Source organism: Ovis aries, chromosome 4 (genome assembly GCF_016772045.2).
Source record: "Ovis aries strain OAR_USU_Benz2616 breed Rambouillet chromosome 4, ARS-UI_Ramb_v3.0, whole genome shotgun sequence".
Lineage (NCBI taxonomy): Eukaryota > Metazoa > Chordata > Mammalia > Artiodactyla > Bovidae > Ovis > Ovis aries.
The window spans coordinates 65,048,547-65,061,066 of record NC_056057.1 but is presented as its reverse complement, the minus strand read 5'-3'; the positions used below and the strand labels follow the sequence as shown (position 1 = coordinate 65,061,066).

Genomic DNA, 12,520 nt, shown 5'->3' with positions numbered 1-12,520 from the left:
TTTCAGTTCAGTTTGGCATGGACCAGCCAGAGTCGACAAGCGCAGGCAGCTCATTGTCTCAGGCATGCAGTCACAGTAGGTTTTTACTTCAGAAAGTAAAGACTCAATGTAATTAGAGTTTATTGTATGAATTCTGAAAAAAAAAAACCACAAAGCTTTAAAGATAAAAACATTTAAGAAGAAGACAGCAGCAAAACTGAAAATGATTTCCACAGACCTAAATTGAAAATAACACTGGTGATGGATATGTACATTACCTGGAAGATAGTAATAGATTTACATGTATATGCATGAGTCCAAATTCATCAAATTGTAAATATTAAACATGTGTATTTTTTATATATCAATGATAACTTCTATAAAGTTGTTAAAAATAACAAGTGGGTCACATTTTATGAGAAATATTTTTATAATCAGAATTATAAAATATTTCCACATGGAAGTCAGTTGTTTAGACTGATTCAGTACAGTGGTATTTCAGAAGAAATATGCTGTTGTCTATAATTATATATTCCTGCCATGCCACTTTCTTAAGATCCAGATCCACATTGTTATTTATTACCTCACACAGCAAACACTACCACCTTACTCTATCTCTTCCTTCCTGTTCCTTTTGTCTCGATGCTTTTCTTGATCTTTCTTATATATCTACTTTTATCTGTTTCTTTACTATATCTATTTGTACCTTGCCTTGTTCCACTTGTCTCTTAAAGTGTTTAAAATATATTTTAAAGTTACTGAAGATTGAAGAATAAGATTAACATACAATTGATATGATACTAGCAGCGTAGAAATAAAAGGAAAGCATTTTAGTTCCAATTTTCAGAATGCTCTAAAGATCAAATCAAATCAGTTGTTTAGGAGATGCACAGCCTGATGCTGAGTCCAGGATGAAATTTCTCTTCTGAATATCACAAAAATAACTTCTTCAATAATGTCTGTATAGCTTATTTTTGTAGTTATAATTGTTATGTAATTATACTTTGAATAACAAATTTCATAGAGCTTTAAAAATAATGATGAAACTCAGCTTACTAAATAGAATTCTATATGAGTCCAAAGCAGTGCAGTCTAAGCTGCAGCTTCGTCCAAGGGTAAATTTAGAGTATCTATTAGTAGCACTACACGTTTTTAGTAACTAGCATTTTCAGTAAGAATTGGACAGTTAAACTCAGTAATTCCGAAGTAAAACATAGCTGAAAGGAGTTGTGGGTTTTGTTTTGAAATAAGCAATATTAGAGCATGTTATATTCTTGCCTGGATAATTCCATGGAAAGAGGAACCTGGTGGGCTACCGTCCATGGAGTCACAAAGAATCAGACACGACTAAGTAACTAATACTTTCACTTTTCACTTTCAGAACATGTTTAAATATCAATTGAAATGAGTTAGTGGGAGAGGCTGATGATCAGGAAGTAGAAGGGCATGACAAAGCAATGAAGTCCTTTAGGAGAGAGGGGATGGGATACAGAACTTGGAAGGTGAAGAGAGCTGAAAGTTTACTGTGACAGGATGTAGATCTAGGGAGACTTTATAGATTTGTTGATGAAAAGATAGGGGAGCTTTGCTGATCTCTAAATTTGAAAAAAAAAAGTGTGACATTGGTGTCTTGGAGAATAAGAAAGCAAACTCATGAACTATAAGCAATGATGAGTTCCCATTAGAGTCTGAGATCCTGAATTTTACAGTGAATCCAGTCATCCTTAGACAATTTTGCCCAGCAGTGATTTGTTTATTGTTATCCAAGCAACTGCAGATAAAATGTTTTTATGAGAATGGTTATAATAATGAACTACCAAATCTAAGCTGAGAGAAATAAAGAGCAGAGAAAAGTCATACATGGTGAAAAATTAACAACTTCAGTAGATCACATATCTTGATTAGGTTCAAGAAGTACTGGGAGTTATAGAGCGAGTAAACCAGAAGCACAAAAGCTGGTGGGACGGGGGAGCCTGGTGGGCTGCCATCTATGGGGTCGCACAGAGTTGGACACAACTGAAGTGACTTAGCGGCAGCAGCAGCAGCAGAGAATGAGTGAGGTGTTGATGTCAAGAGTTCAGAGAGACTGCAGATTCTGATGACAGGCTCATCAAATAAGGTGTGACGTTTGGGGAGTGGGTTGTAAAGATGGAGAGAAAACCAATGGAGACAAAGATTTCTAGGAAATGAAATGTCTCAGTTGTGGATATTGGAGGAGCCTGTTCGATGTTAGCACAATAAATGAGAAAAAGAAATACATATGAACTAGTATTGTGAAATTTTAGAGCACTAAGGATCAGGGGCATATCTCCAAAGTTAGAAAGGAAAAAATAGTCACTCAATGAAAATTAATCAAGAAGCCATTTAACTTTTCATCAGAATTATTAGATACTAGGTCAGTTCAGTTCAGTCACTTAGTCTTGTGTGACTCTTTGCGACCCGGTGGACTGCAGCATGCCAGGCTTCCCTGTCCATCACCAGCTCCCAGAGCTTGCTCAAACCCATGTCCATCGAGTCGGTGATGCCATCCAACCGTCTCATCTTCTCTTGTCTCCTTCTCCTCCCACCTTCAATCTTTCTCAGCATCAGGGTCTTTTCCAATAAGTCAGTTCTTTGCATCAGGTGGCCAAAGTATTGGAGCTTCAGCTTCAGCATCAGTCCTTCTGATGAATATTCAGGTCTGATTTCCTTTAAAATTGACTGGTTTGATCTCCTTGCAGTCCAAGGGACTCTTCAAGAGTCTTCTCCAACACAACAGTTCAAAAGCGTCAATTTTTCGGTGCTCAGCTTAAGGTCCAACTCTCACATCCATACATGACTCCTAGAACAACCATAGCTTTGACTAGATGGACCTTTGTTGGAAAAGTAGTGTCTCTGCTTTTTAATATGCTGTCTAGGTTGGTCATAGCTTTTCTTCCAAGGAACAAGTGTCTTTTAATTTCATGGCTGCTGTCACAATCTGCAGTGATTTTAGAGCCTAAGAAAATAAAATCTCTCACTTTTTCCATTGTATCCACATCTATTTGCCATAAAATGCTGGGATAGGATGCCATGATCTTAGTTTTTTTGATTGTTGAGTTTTAAGCCAACTTTTTTCATTCTCCTCTTTCACTTTCATCAAGAGGCTCTTTAGTTTCTCTTCGCTTTCTGCTACAAGGCTGGTGTCATCTGCATATCTGAGGTTATTGATATTTATCCCGGCAATTTTGATTCCAGCCTTTGCTTCATGTAGCCTGGCTTTTCGCATGATGTACTTTGCATATAAGTTAAATAAACAGGGTGACAATATACACCCTTGATGTACTCCTTTCCCAATTTGAAACCTAGAAGGCGATGGAAAAAATTTCCCTAAAACCTGAGAGAAATGATTTTCAGCTTAGACTTCTGTACCATGTTAAGCTGGTAATTAGCAATGAATGATGAGTAAATACATCTTCTTAGTGTCACGAGTAGCACTAAGCAATTGCAAATAGCAAATTTATGTTGCCTCGGGTAGGCCTTTGGAATATGGAAAGGATAACTAATAATGCTAAATATTTCAATATCCTGAAAGAGTGTAACATGCTAGAAAGAGTGATGGAATTGAATCAGGTCAAGTTCAAAAGTCCTTTGCTTTTCAGATATAATGAAAGGATTGTAGTCATGTATGTGAATAAGGGTTGAACCTTGAAAAAGGCTTTCTTTTTGCATCTGTCGAAAGAAAGCATATGTGATGTTGAACTGTGTTAAACAAAATATCTTCAGAAAAAAGAAAGTGAGAGTTTTGCTCTACTCCATCTGACTGGACTGTGCACCTTTGCTCATTTTTCACTCAGCAGATGTCTTTATATCTAATACATCTCATGACTCTTGTGGAGCTCCTGGACTAGTTGGAGAAACAAACAGGTAGTGGACTGATCACAGAACACCTGGTGTGCTTATGAAGAAGTGAAGTGAAGTCGCTCAGTCGTGTCCGACTCTTTGCGACCCTGTAGCCCACCAGGCTCCTCCATCCATGGGATTTTCCAGGCAAGAATACTGGAGTGGGTTGCCATTTCCTTCTCCAGGGATCTTACCGACCCAGGGATTGAACCCAGGTCTCCCACATTGTAGGCAGATGCTTTAACACTTAAGCTGCTGCTGGATTCCAAAAGAATGAGTTTCCATAAGTGATTTTATTTGTGAAGGATCTTTTGGAATGAATAGGAGATTTTTAGGTGGCAGGCATTCCAGGAAGAAGAGAAGTTATCTTCAGATGCTTGATAAAGTGTGGGATTTTTGTTGTTGTCCTTGTTCAGTCGCTCAGTCATGTCCGACTCTGTGACCCCATGGACTGCAGCATGCCAGGCTTCCCTATCCTTCACCATCTCCTGGGGCTTGCTCAAACTCATGTCTGTTGAGTCGATGATGCCAGCTAACCATCCTGTCCTCCGTCATCCCCTTCTCCTCCTGCCGCCAATCTTTCCCGGCTTGAGGGTCTTTTCTAATGAGTTGGCTCTTTGTGTCAGGTGGCCAGAGTGTTGGAGCTTCAGCTTCAGCATCAGTGCTTCTAATGAATATTCAGGATTGCTTTCCTTTAGGGTTGACTGGTTTGATCTCCTTGCAGTCCAAGGGACTCTCAAGAGTCTTCTCCAATACTACAGTTCAAAAGCATCTGAAAGTTCATGGAGTAGGTACTCTGTGATAGTCCTTTAATGAAGCCTCCAAATTTAAGGACAAGTGTTATGGTAAAGCCTCGTCAGACAGCGCTAGTGCTAAAGAGCATTCCTGCCAATGCAGGAGATACCTGAGACAAGGTTGGATCCCTGGGTTGGGAAGATTCCCTGGAGAGGGGCATGGCAACCCACTGCAGTATTCTTGCCTGGAGAATCCCATGGACAGAGAAGCCTGGAGGGCTACAGGTCATAAGGTCACAAAGAGTCAGACCTGACTGAAGCAACTTAGCACACATCCAGGTCATGAGAAAATCTAAACTCACCTGATATGCACCTCCTACTGCTGTCATTGCTGTAATGTGTACAGTGATTCATCAGTATAATATTGTATTCATATTTATCTTAGAATTTCTTAGCAGTGTTATTGAGGGACAATGGGAGTATTATATAAATACACTTAGAAAAAAGCCTTTTGAAAATTAAATTTAGAGAAACCATCCATAGTTTGTATTAATATTGAAGAGGTTGTATATTTAGAATATTACACTAATATCTACTGATATTATTTATATTATTTCTTCCAACTTTTGATTTAAAAAGCATTCATCTGCTTTTCTATTTCACATTTTAAAATTTCCAGGATAGCATAAACTATATTGATGGCTTTGTTTATGATGTGAATGCAAACATTATTTATATTGATGAACTTCAGATGTTCTGACATGAATTGAGACTGACGTTATGCATTTTTGTGCCCTGCTTAGTTAAATATATTATTTTCTCCATTTGTAGTAGGGTGAAATGGCAATTGACTGGGTTCCAATCCTTTAAATTTATTTAATTTGGAAGCTGAAATGGTTATTTCCACTGAGCTGCTGTTGCAAGATGCAAAGGAAAAGAGACAAAAAAATTAATTGAATGTTCATTTTGGAAGCTATTTTAATTACCAATATTGTAAGGATGTATTTTAGAATACAATTTTTTTCTTTCATGCTATATTGTCAATAGAGATTTTCATTTCTCCTTTCTGTGAACTGTATACTCTGGAAAATCTCCTGGGCAGTGTTAAGTATCTTGGACTACTAGTGCCAAGAAAATGCTTAATAGTCAAAATAATGCCTTATAAATCTTCAACTCTTTGATTCTTGTTGATTTTTGGTAATCTGAAAAAATTCAACTTGCAGATACCATGTTTATATTTTTAAATCCCCCAGTCCCATGGTAATTTTTAACATTTTGACACATTTTCCCCCCTGTATATGCTGATAATAAGAAAATAATTGAAGCCTGAATTTGAAAGTTACAGAAAATATCAGACCTATTTAAATGTTTATTATTATGAATTTTACATTTTTATTGTTTAATGATGTTCATGTATTCATAGCAGAGTACTATTTTAGTCCATTTGGGTGTTATTTAAAAAAAATACCATAGACTCGGTGGCTTTTACATAACAGAAATTTATTTCTAATAGCTCTGGAGGCTAGGAAGTCCAAGATCAGGGCACTAGTAGGTTTGGTTTCTGGTGAGGACCTGCCTCCTGGTTCACAGATGTCTGGCTTTTCAGTGTGTCATGTGGCAGAACGGGTAGGAGTGATTCTGAGGTCTCTTTTTTATAACAGTGCTGATCTCATTCATGAGGACTCCTTCCCCATGACATAATCTCCTCCCCAAGGCCCCATCTCCAGATATTATCACAGTGGATATCAGGACTAAACATATGTATTTTGGGGTGACACAAGTGTTCAGGCTATAGCAAATGAAATAAAGAATTTTATTTATATTTAAGTTTTCCAGTGAGCTTTAGATTTTTAACTTGTTTTATTCTATACTTTTTGTATCAAAATTTTAATTTTTTCAACCAATATGTTTTGACTCTCTACTTTTTCTTGATCTAAATTTTAAAATATAGGTACTTTGCTGGTGATTCAGTGATTAAGACTCTGGACTTACAGTGCAAGGGGTGTAGGTTTTATCCCTGGTGGGGAACTAAGATCTTACGTGTATTGTGGCCAAAAAAATAATAATACAAAGATAAATTACACTTGTGTAAATCTTTTCCATATAACATTATAATTGGTCTTCATACTGGCCTTGTGAGCTATGCTTTATTTTTCCGTTTGTGTGGATGAAGAAACTGATGGTTGGATGATTTATTTGTACTGAAGTCATAGATTTAAAAATTTACTACATTTTAAGTTTTGCTTAGGGATAAGAGCTAAGAAACGAGATTTCCTTCATAATGTGATGCCCTTAATTGTTTATATATGGCACCACTATGTTGGATCATGGTTGTAATGTCCTTAACTATGAGTCTATTTTTGTCCCTTTTCAATTCCTTTTCTACTTGACAGCTTTTATAATAAAAACAAAGAAACAGACAATTACAAATTTTATCATGCCTCTCTCCAGCTTAAAATCTTTTGTGTTGATAATAATATCAAAACTTTTACTAACCCTTATAGGTCTCCCTGTATGTTCTGGCCTGGCCTGATATCCATCTTCATCTTTGGGCACTTTTCCTTACTATGACCTTCTCTCATCGCTGACTTTTTCTCCCATGAAGTCTTTGAACTTGCCATTCCCTCTACCTGGGCTGTTCTTTCCATCTTAAGCTCCAAGCTTTATGCACAAAATGATTAGGAGTATGAAGTCTAGAATCAGATTAATAATTTAAATCCCTGCTCTGGTTTAGATTTCATTTGAATGACTTTGAAAAAATTACAGTGCCTGTTTTTTCCATCTACAGAAATGGAAATAAAATAGTGCAATTATACTATATAAGAATCAAATGAGATAATTCCTAAAAAGCATGAAGCAATTTCCTGGTACACTGTAAGTGCTAGGTAAATTTTAGCGGCTAGTATTATTTAGCTGCTGTGTTTTATGAAATAATAAAAGACTGTTTTCCCATTAGTCTTTATCATAGCACCCTTTTAATCTGCATCAGAGTCCTTTCATAACTTGTAATTATTTGTTATTTATTTGCTTATTTTCTACCCTTCTCACTAGGATGAGGGCCAGGACCAGTATGTGTTCTTCCCCATTGTTTCCCCAGCACTCACTGCTTAATACCTTTGGAACTGAATGAGTAGGTGCAGAGTTACTTAGAATCTTCTTTTTTTAATGGCTTTTATTTTTTATTTTTATTTTTTTCATTTTTTGGGGGGGGTTACTTTTTTAATGTAAATTTATTTATTTTAATTGGAGGTTAATTACTTTACAATATTATATTGGTTTTGCCATACATCAGCATGAATCCACCACAGGTATACACATGTTCCCCATCCTGAACCCCCCTCCCCCCTCCCTCCCCGTACCATCCGTCTGGGTCGATAGTGAAAATGATCCAAAATCTTGAAATCAGAATGGAATCACAGATAAATAGCTTGGAGAAAAGGATTGAGAAGATGCAAGAAAGGTTTAACAAGGACCTAGAAGAAATAAAAAGAGTCAATATATAATAAATAATACTTAGAATCTTTTTTTTTTTTAAATTTTAAGATCTTTAATTCTTACATGCATTCCCAAACATGAACCCCCCTCCCCCCTCCCTCCCCGTACCATCCGTCTGGGTCGATAGTGAAAATGATCCAAAATCTTGAAATCAGAATGGAATCACAGATAAATAGCTTGGAGAAAAGGATTGAGAAGATGCAAGAAAGGTTTAACAAGGACCTAGAAGAAATAAAAAAGAGTCAATATATAATAAATAATACTTAGAATCTTTTTTTTTTTTAAATTTTAAGATCTTTAATTCTTACATGCATTCCCAAACATGAACCCCCCTCCCCCCTCCCTCCCCGTACCATCCGTCTGGGTCGATAGTGAAAATGATCCAAAATCTTGAAATCAGAATGGAATCACAGATAAATAGCTTGGAGAAAAGGATTGAGAAGATGCAAGAAAGGTTTAACAAGGACCTAGAAGAAATAAAAAAGAGTCAATATATAATGAATAATACTTAGAATCTTTTTAAGACTATCAAATAAAGATTGTCTTGCTTTACAGCTACTTTGTAAAGGGAATTGTGTTTCATTTCTTTCATTTGTCCCTTGCCTTTTGAATCTATTGTCCAAGACTTCGCTCTGTTACTTTAGAAAGTGGAAGTCTTTGCCCAGTATGGGGGATTGAGATGGGTCTCCTAGAGAGTTCATCAGCCTCTGTTCAGATAATTCAAATCTTGATGAAAGATAAAGGGAAATGTTTAGACTTGCCTGCATTTCATTTTGTCAGATTAGGGGGTTTGTTGTCTTCCAGGAGTGAGGAAGGAGCTCCAGCTGTGGGCAGCAGAAATAAGATACTTTGTCTCTCCTGGGGAAGCTTTTGGGCCCACTGCCTTTCTTGGCTTGCTCACAACATCCCCTGCTCTCCTTAATGAAACACCCATGCCCACTGTAAGCTGTGAATGGGAACCAAATACCACAGTTCCTAGGAGGCGTTCAGGATAGGTGTCAATTGGATCCGTCTTTCTCCATCATCAGCTCAGCTGCAGGACAGCTGAATTTGGAGGTACTTGTTGGCATTTGGCTGAGAACCCTCTCCGCATTTCCTCCAGTTGTAAATGCTAATAAAATGTTTTACTTTTAAATAAAATTTAACTAATAAAACTAACCTTTGATAGAGATGTTTAGTGCATTTCTTTTAAGATTTTTAAGTTGTGACACATTTGTATCAAAAAATTACAGTTGAATGAATACATCTCTCCTGGTGTTGGCGCAGGCCACTCTGGAGGACAACTTGCTTACCATCCAGTCTATGGCTTTGCAGATGCTGCTCTGCATCTGGGAGGGTAGCCACAGTCAAGTATGGCAGTGCCAGCGTATGTGCCCACTCCTGCTATCATATTCATCTCTGTTGCTCCAGTAGTCATGACTGCATCTCACCATCTGTTCTCTTGGGCCTGCATCACTGCAGCATGGAACGGCATCACCTACATCTGCTACGTTCAGCAAAGACTGGGCAGCAGAATGTAAACTTTGTGTTTGGGGAGATCACAAAGCTGTAAAAGGAGATATAACTGGCTCAGCTCAGTGTTGTCTTCTAGAAGGCCAAGGGCATTCCCCGCACCTGGATGGGGGCTCTGGGCTGGAGCAGATACCTGCCCCAAGATGGGCAGACACAGAGAAAGACAAGGTCCTGAGCCAGCCCTGAGCCAGAAGCTACCTTTCTACCTAAGAAGAACAAATGTCTGAGACCTGGAGGCAGCACTGAACTGCCCAATATGTGTCTCAGGATGCATAGAGGGACAGATTGGTCTGTAACTCCAGGGATGGCCTATCTTCTTCCTCACTGAGTCCTACAACTCCCAAGGAGACTTTTAAGAAAGTACCAATCACCAAGGAGCTCAGAGCCTTAAACACTTCCCAGGGCAGCCAACTCTGTTAATATCTATAATTATTAAACAGTTCTTATTGTGCCTTCTTCCCTTTGCTGCTCCCTTGTTATTGCCTAATTCTTCTGCTATGTAATAGGCCTTCATATACTTGAAAATAGTTGTATATCCCTTGGGGAAAGCTCTGATATTTCTGTGGCAAAATCAACCTTAATGGGGTATCCCTGAGTCTCCTGAGTCAGTGATGGTGGAAACCTTGTTCATTCTTCCGCCATCACTCCATCTTTCAAGATCTACAGTGAACTTCTTGAAGGGAGAGGCTCTTGCTTTATTCACGATTTTATCTCCAGCATCTTGAACTGACTTATACAAATGAATAGAAGAGAGAATAAATGTTTGACTTAGGTAAGACCCCAGATTTAGAGGATTCTAATGCTAGCATACTTTGTCATTAGCATTCTCCCTTCTACCTGTCTACTCACCCCCCTCCATAATTGTACTCTAGTTTTCTTCTAAAGCATTAAACCTTCAGCGACAATTACCAAGAAAGGTAAAAGTTGTCATTTCTGACCTTGGCCCTACTGTCTTTGATGGGGAAAAATGAAAACACATCTGATCAGCACCATGGGCAGAAGCCAACATCCAGAATAAGACTAGAGTGAAAGGAGCGTGGGAAAGGTTCAAGGGGAATGATCTGACAGCAGAGAAGACCAGAGTGTTTGCATGTTCCGTGGCAGGACTACTCAGTTTATTTTATTCCTTATGTAATTAAAAAGAGTACAACTGGGGGAATGAGAGCAGATATATTCTTGGATTCTGGTTGAGGATGACAAAGTTAAAAACCAGTTTAAAGTTGTAATATATTTATAGTACCATGGGATTATAAATAACTATTTTACGTGCATGTATCATAGTACCTTATGTTCTTTAAGCAAAAAGACTGAGTTAATTTTTATACTCCCAAGATTTATTTCTCTATGAAACATAATAGATGTTCAATAGGATAGGTGACTTCGATCTCAAGAAGTGTATGGTCTCTTTGAAGAGACTAAATATGATTATATGGAAAGTTAAATAAGAATATGTGGTTGTATGCAGTTAAGTAAACAGTAAACTGTAGATATTCTCTGTATAAATTCAGAGACATGCAATGTTGTGAAGTGGTAAAGACGGATAGATAATCTTTGGATTAATAGCTGGAATTCCAATCCCTGCTCTGTTACTAACTGGCTAGATGACCTTGCAGATTATTTAAACTCTTCTGTAGCTAGATTTATTCTTCTGTAAAATGGGGATAACAGTATTTCCCCTATTGGGTGATTGAGATTTAAGCAAGAGAGTGAATGTGAAGTCCTTTAGATAGTGCCTGGTACATATAAGGCTTGCTACATGTTAGTCAGTCAGTCGTGTCTAACTCATTGCAACTCCGTGAACTGTAGCCCACCAGGCTCCTCTGTCCATGGAATTCTCTAGGTAAGAATACTAGAATGGGTAGCCATTCCTTTCTCCAGGCAGTCTTTTGTCTCAAAGGTTGAACCCTGGTCTCCTGCATTGCAGGCAGATTCTTTACCATCTGAGTCACCGGGGAAGCCCAATGCTGCTATCGATGGTAGAGAAATAAAGTTTTCTTGGGGTAGCTGAGATTGAAGCCAAATCCTAAAGAATAGGTCGAGTTTAGACAATTGGAAAGAAGGATATTTATCATAAATTCTAGCTCTGACATTTAATTTACTTTGTGACCTTTGGCAAGTCTCTGAGATTCTCTGTGCCTGGTTTTCTTTTTTGTAGGAGAAAGAGTTGTTACAATTTCGGTGCTCGATGCGTAGTTGGTGCTCAACATATAATAGTTGCTCTTATCATAGGTGTAGTTATTGTCACTGCTGTCATCATCAGCATCATCAGGGTAGGAGGCAAGAATTTGGCTTTCTGAGCTGAGGTTTCAGGGAATGGAGGGAACCAAGATTTATATTTGGGGAAGGGTCTTATTGCAAAATCTCTCTTCAAATGAAAGAACTACTAGAAAAATAGAAAGCTTTGATTATGATAACAGGGGTTTAAACTGGCTGCTGTGGCCAGGATGTGGGGCTTTCTGTAGAATAAATTTTATTTCATATCAATTTTCTGAAACAGATAATGATACCAGGTATACTTTTGCAATGGCTGTTTTCTTACCTTTTTTGTTTTGTTTCTTTGTTTTCTTACTTTTTGAGTAAAGCTTTTTTCTGGAAGGGTTGAATTTTTTTGTTTTTACTCTACTGAAACCTATCATAAGATACATAGTTAAAGGGACCATACTCTGCAGCTTGGCACTGTGATCACATACCTTTGGAGTGAAATTTGAAAATGTTAAGTTATTGATGCAGAAAGTCACAATAAGGTCATAAAATTATTTTTATTAAGCCAAAAATTAAATGAAATCTTTGTCCTTTCATTTTGGTGTTCATGTCAGAGTTAGTGATAATTCATGGCATCACCGACTCAATGGACATGAGTTTGAGCAAACTTTGGGAAATAGAGAAGACGGGGGAGTTTGGCATGCTGCAGTCCATGGGATCACAAAGAGTCAGACACG

At 37.8% G+C, this 12,520-nt stretch overlaps 1 protein-coding gene across 6 annotated transcripts in view; it reads left to right on the top strand.

The window, feature by feature from the left end:
• The window catches only part of BBS9 (Bardet-Biedl syndrome 9), a 465,907-nt gene that overhangs the window by 233,713 nt on the left and 219,674 nt on the right, over positions 1-12,520 (top strand). The window lies entirely within an intron of this gene.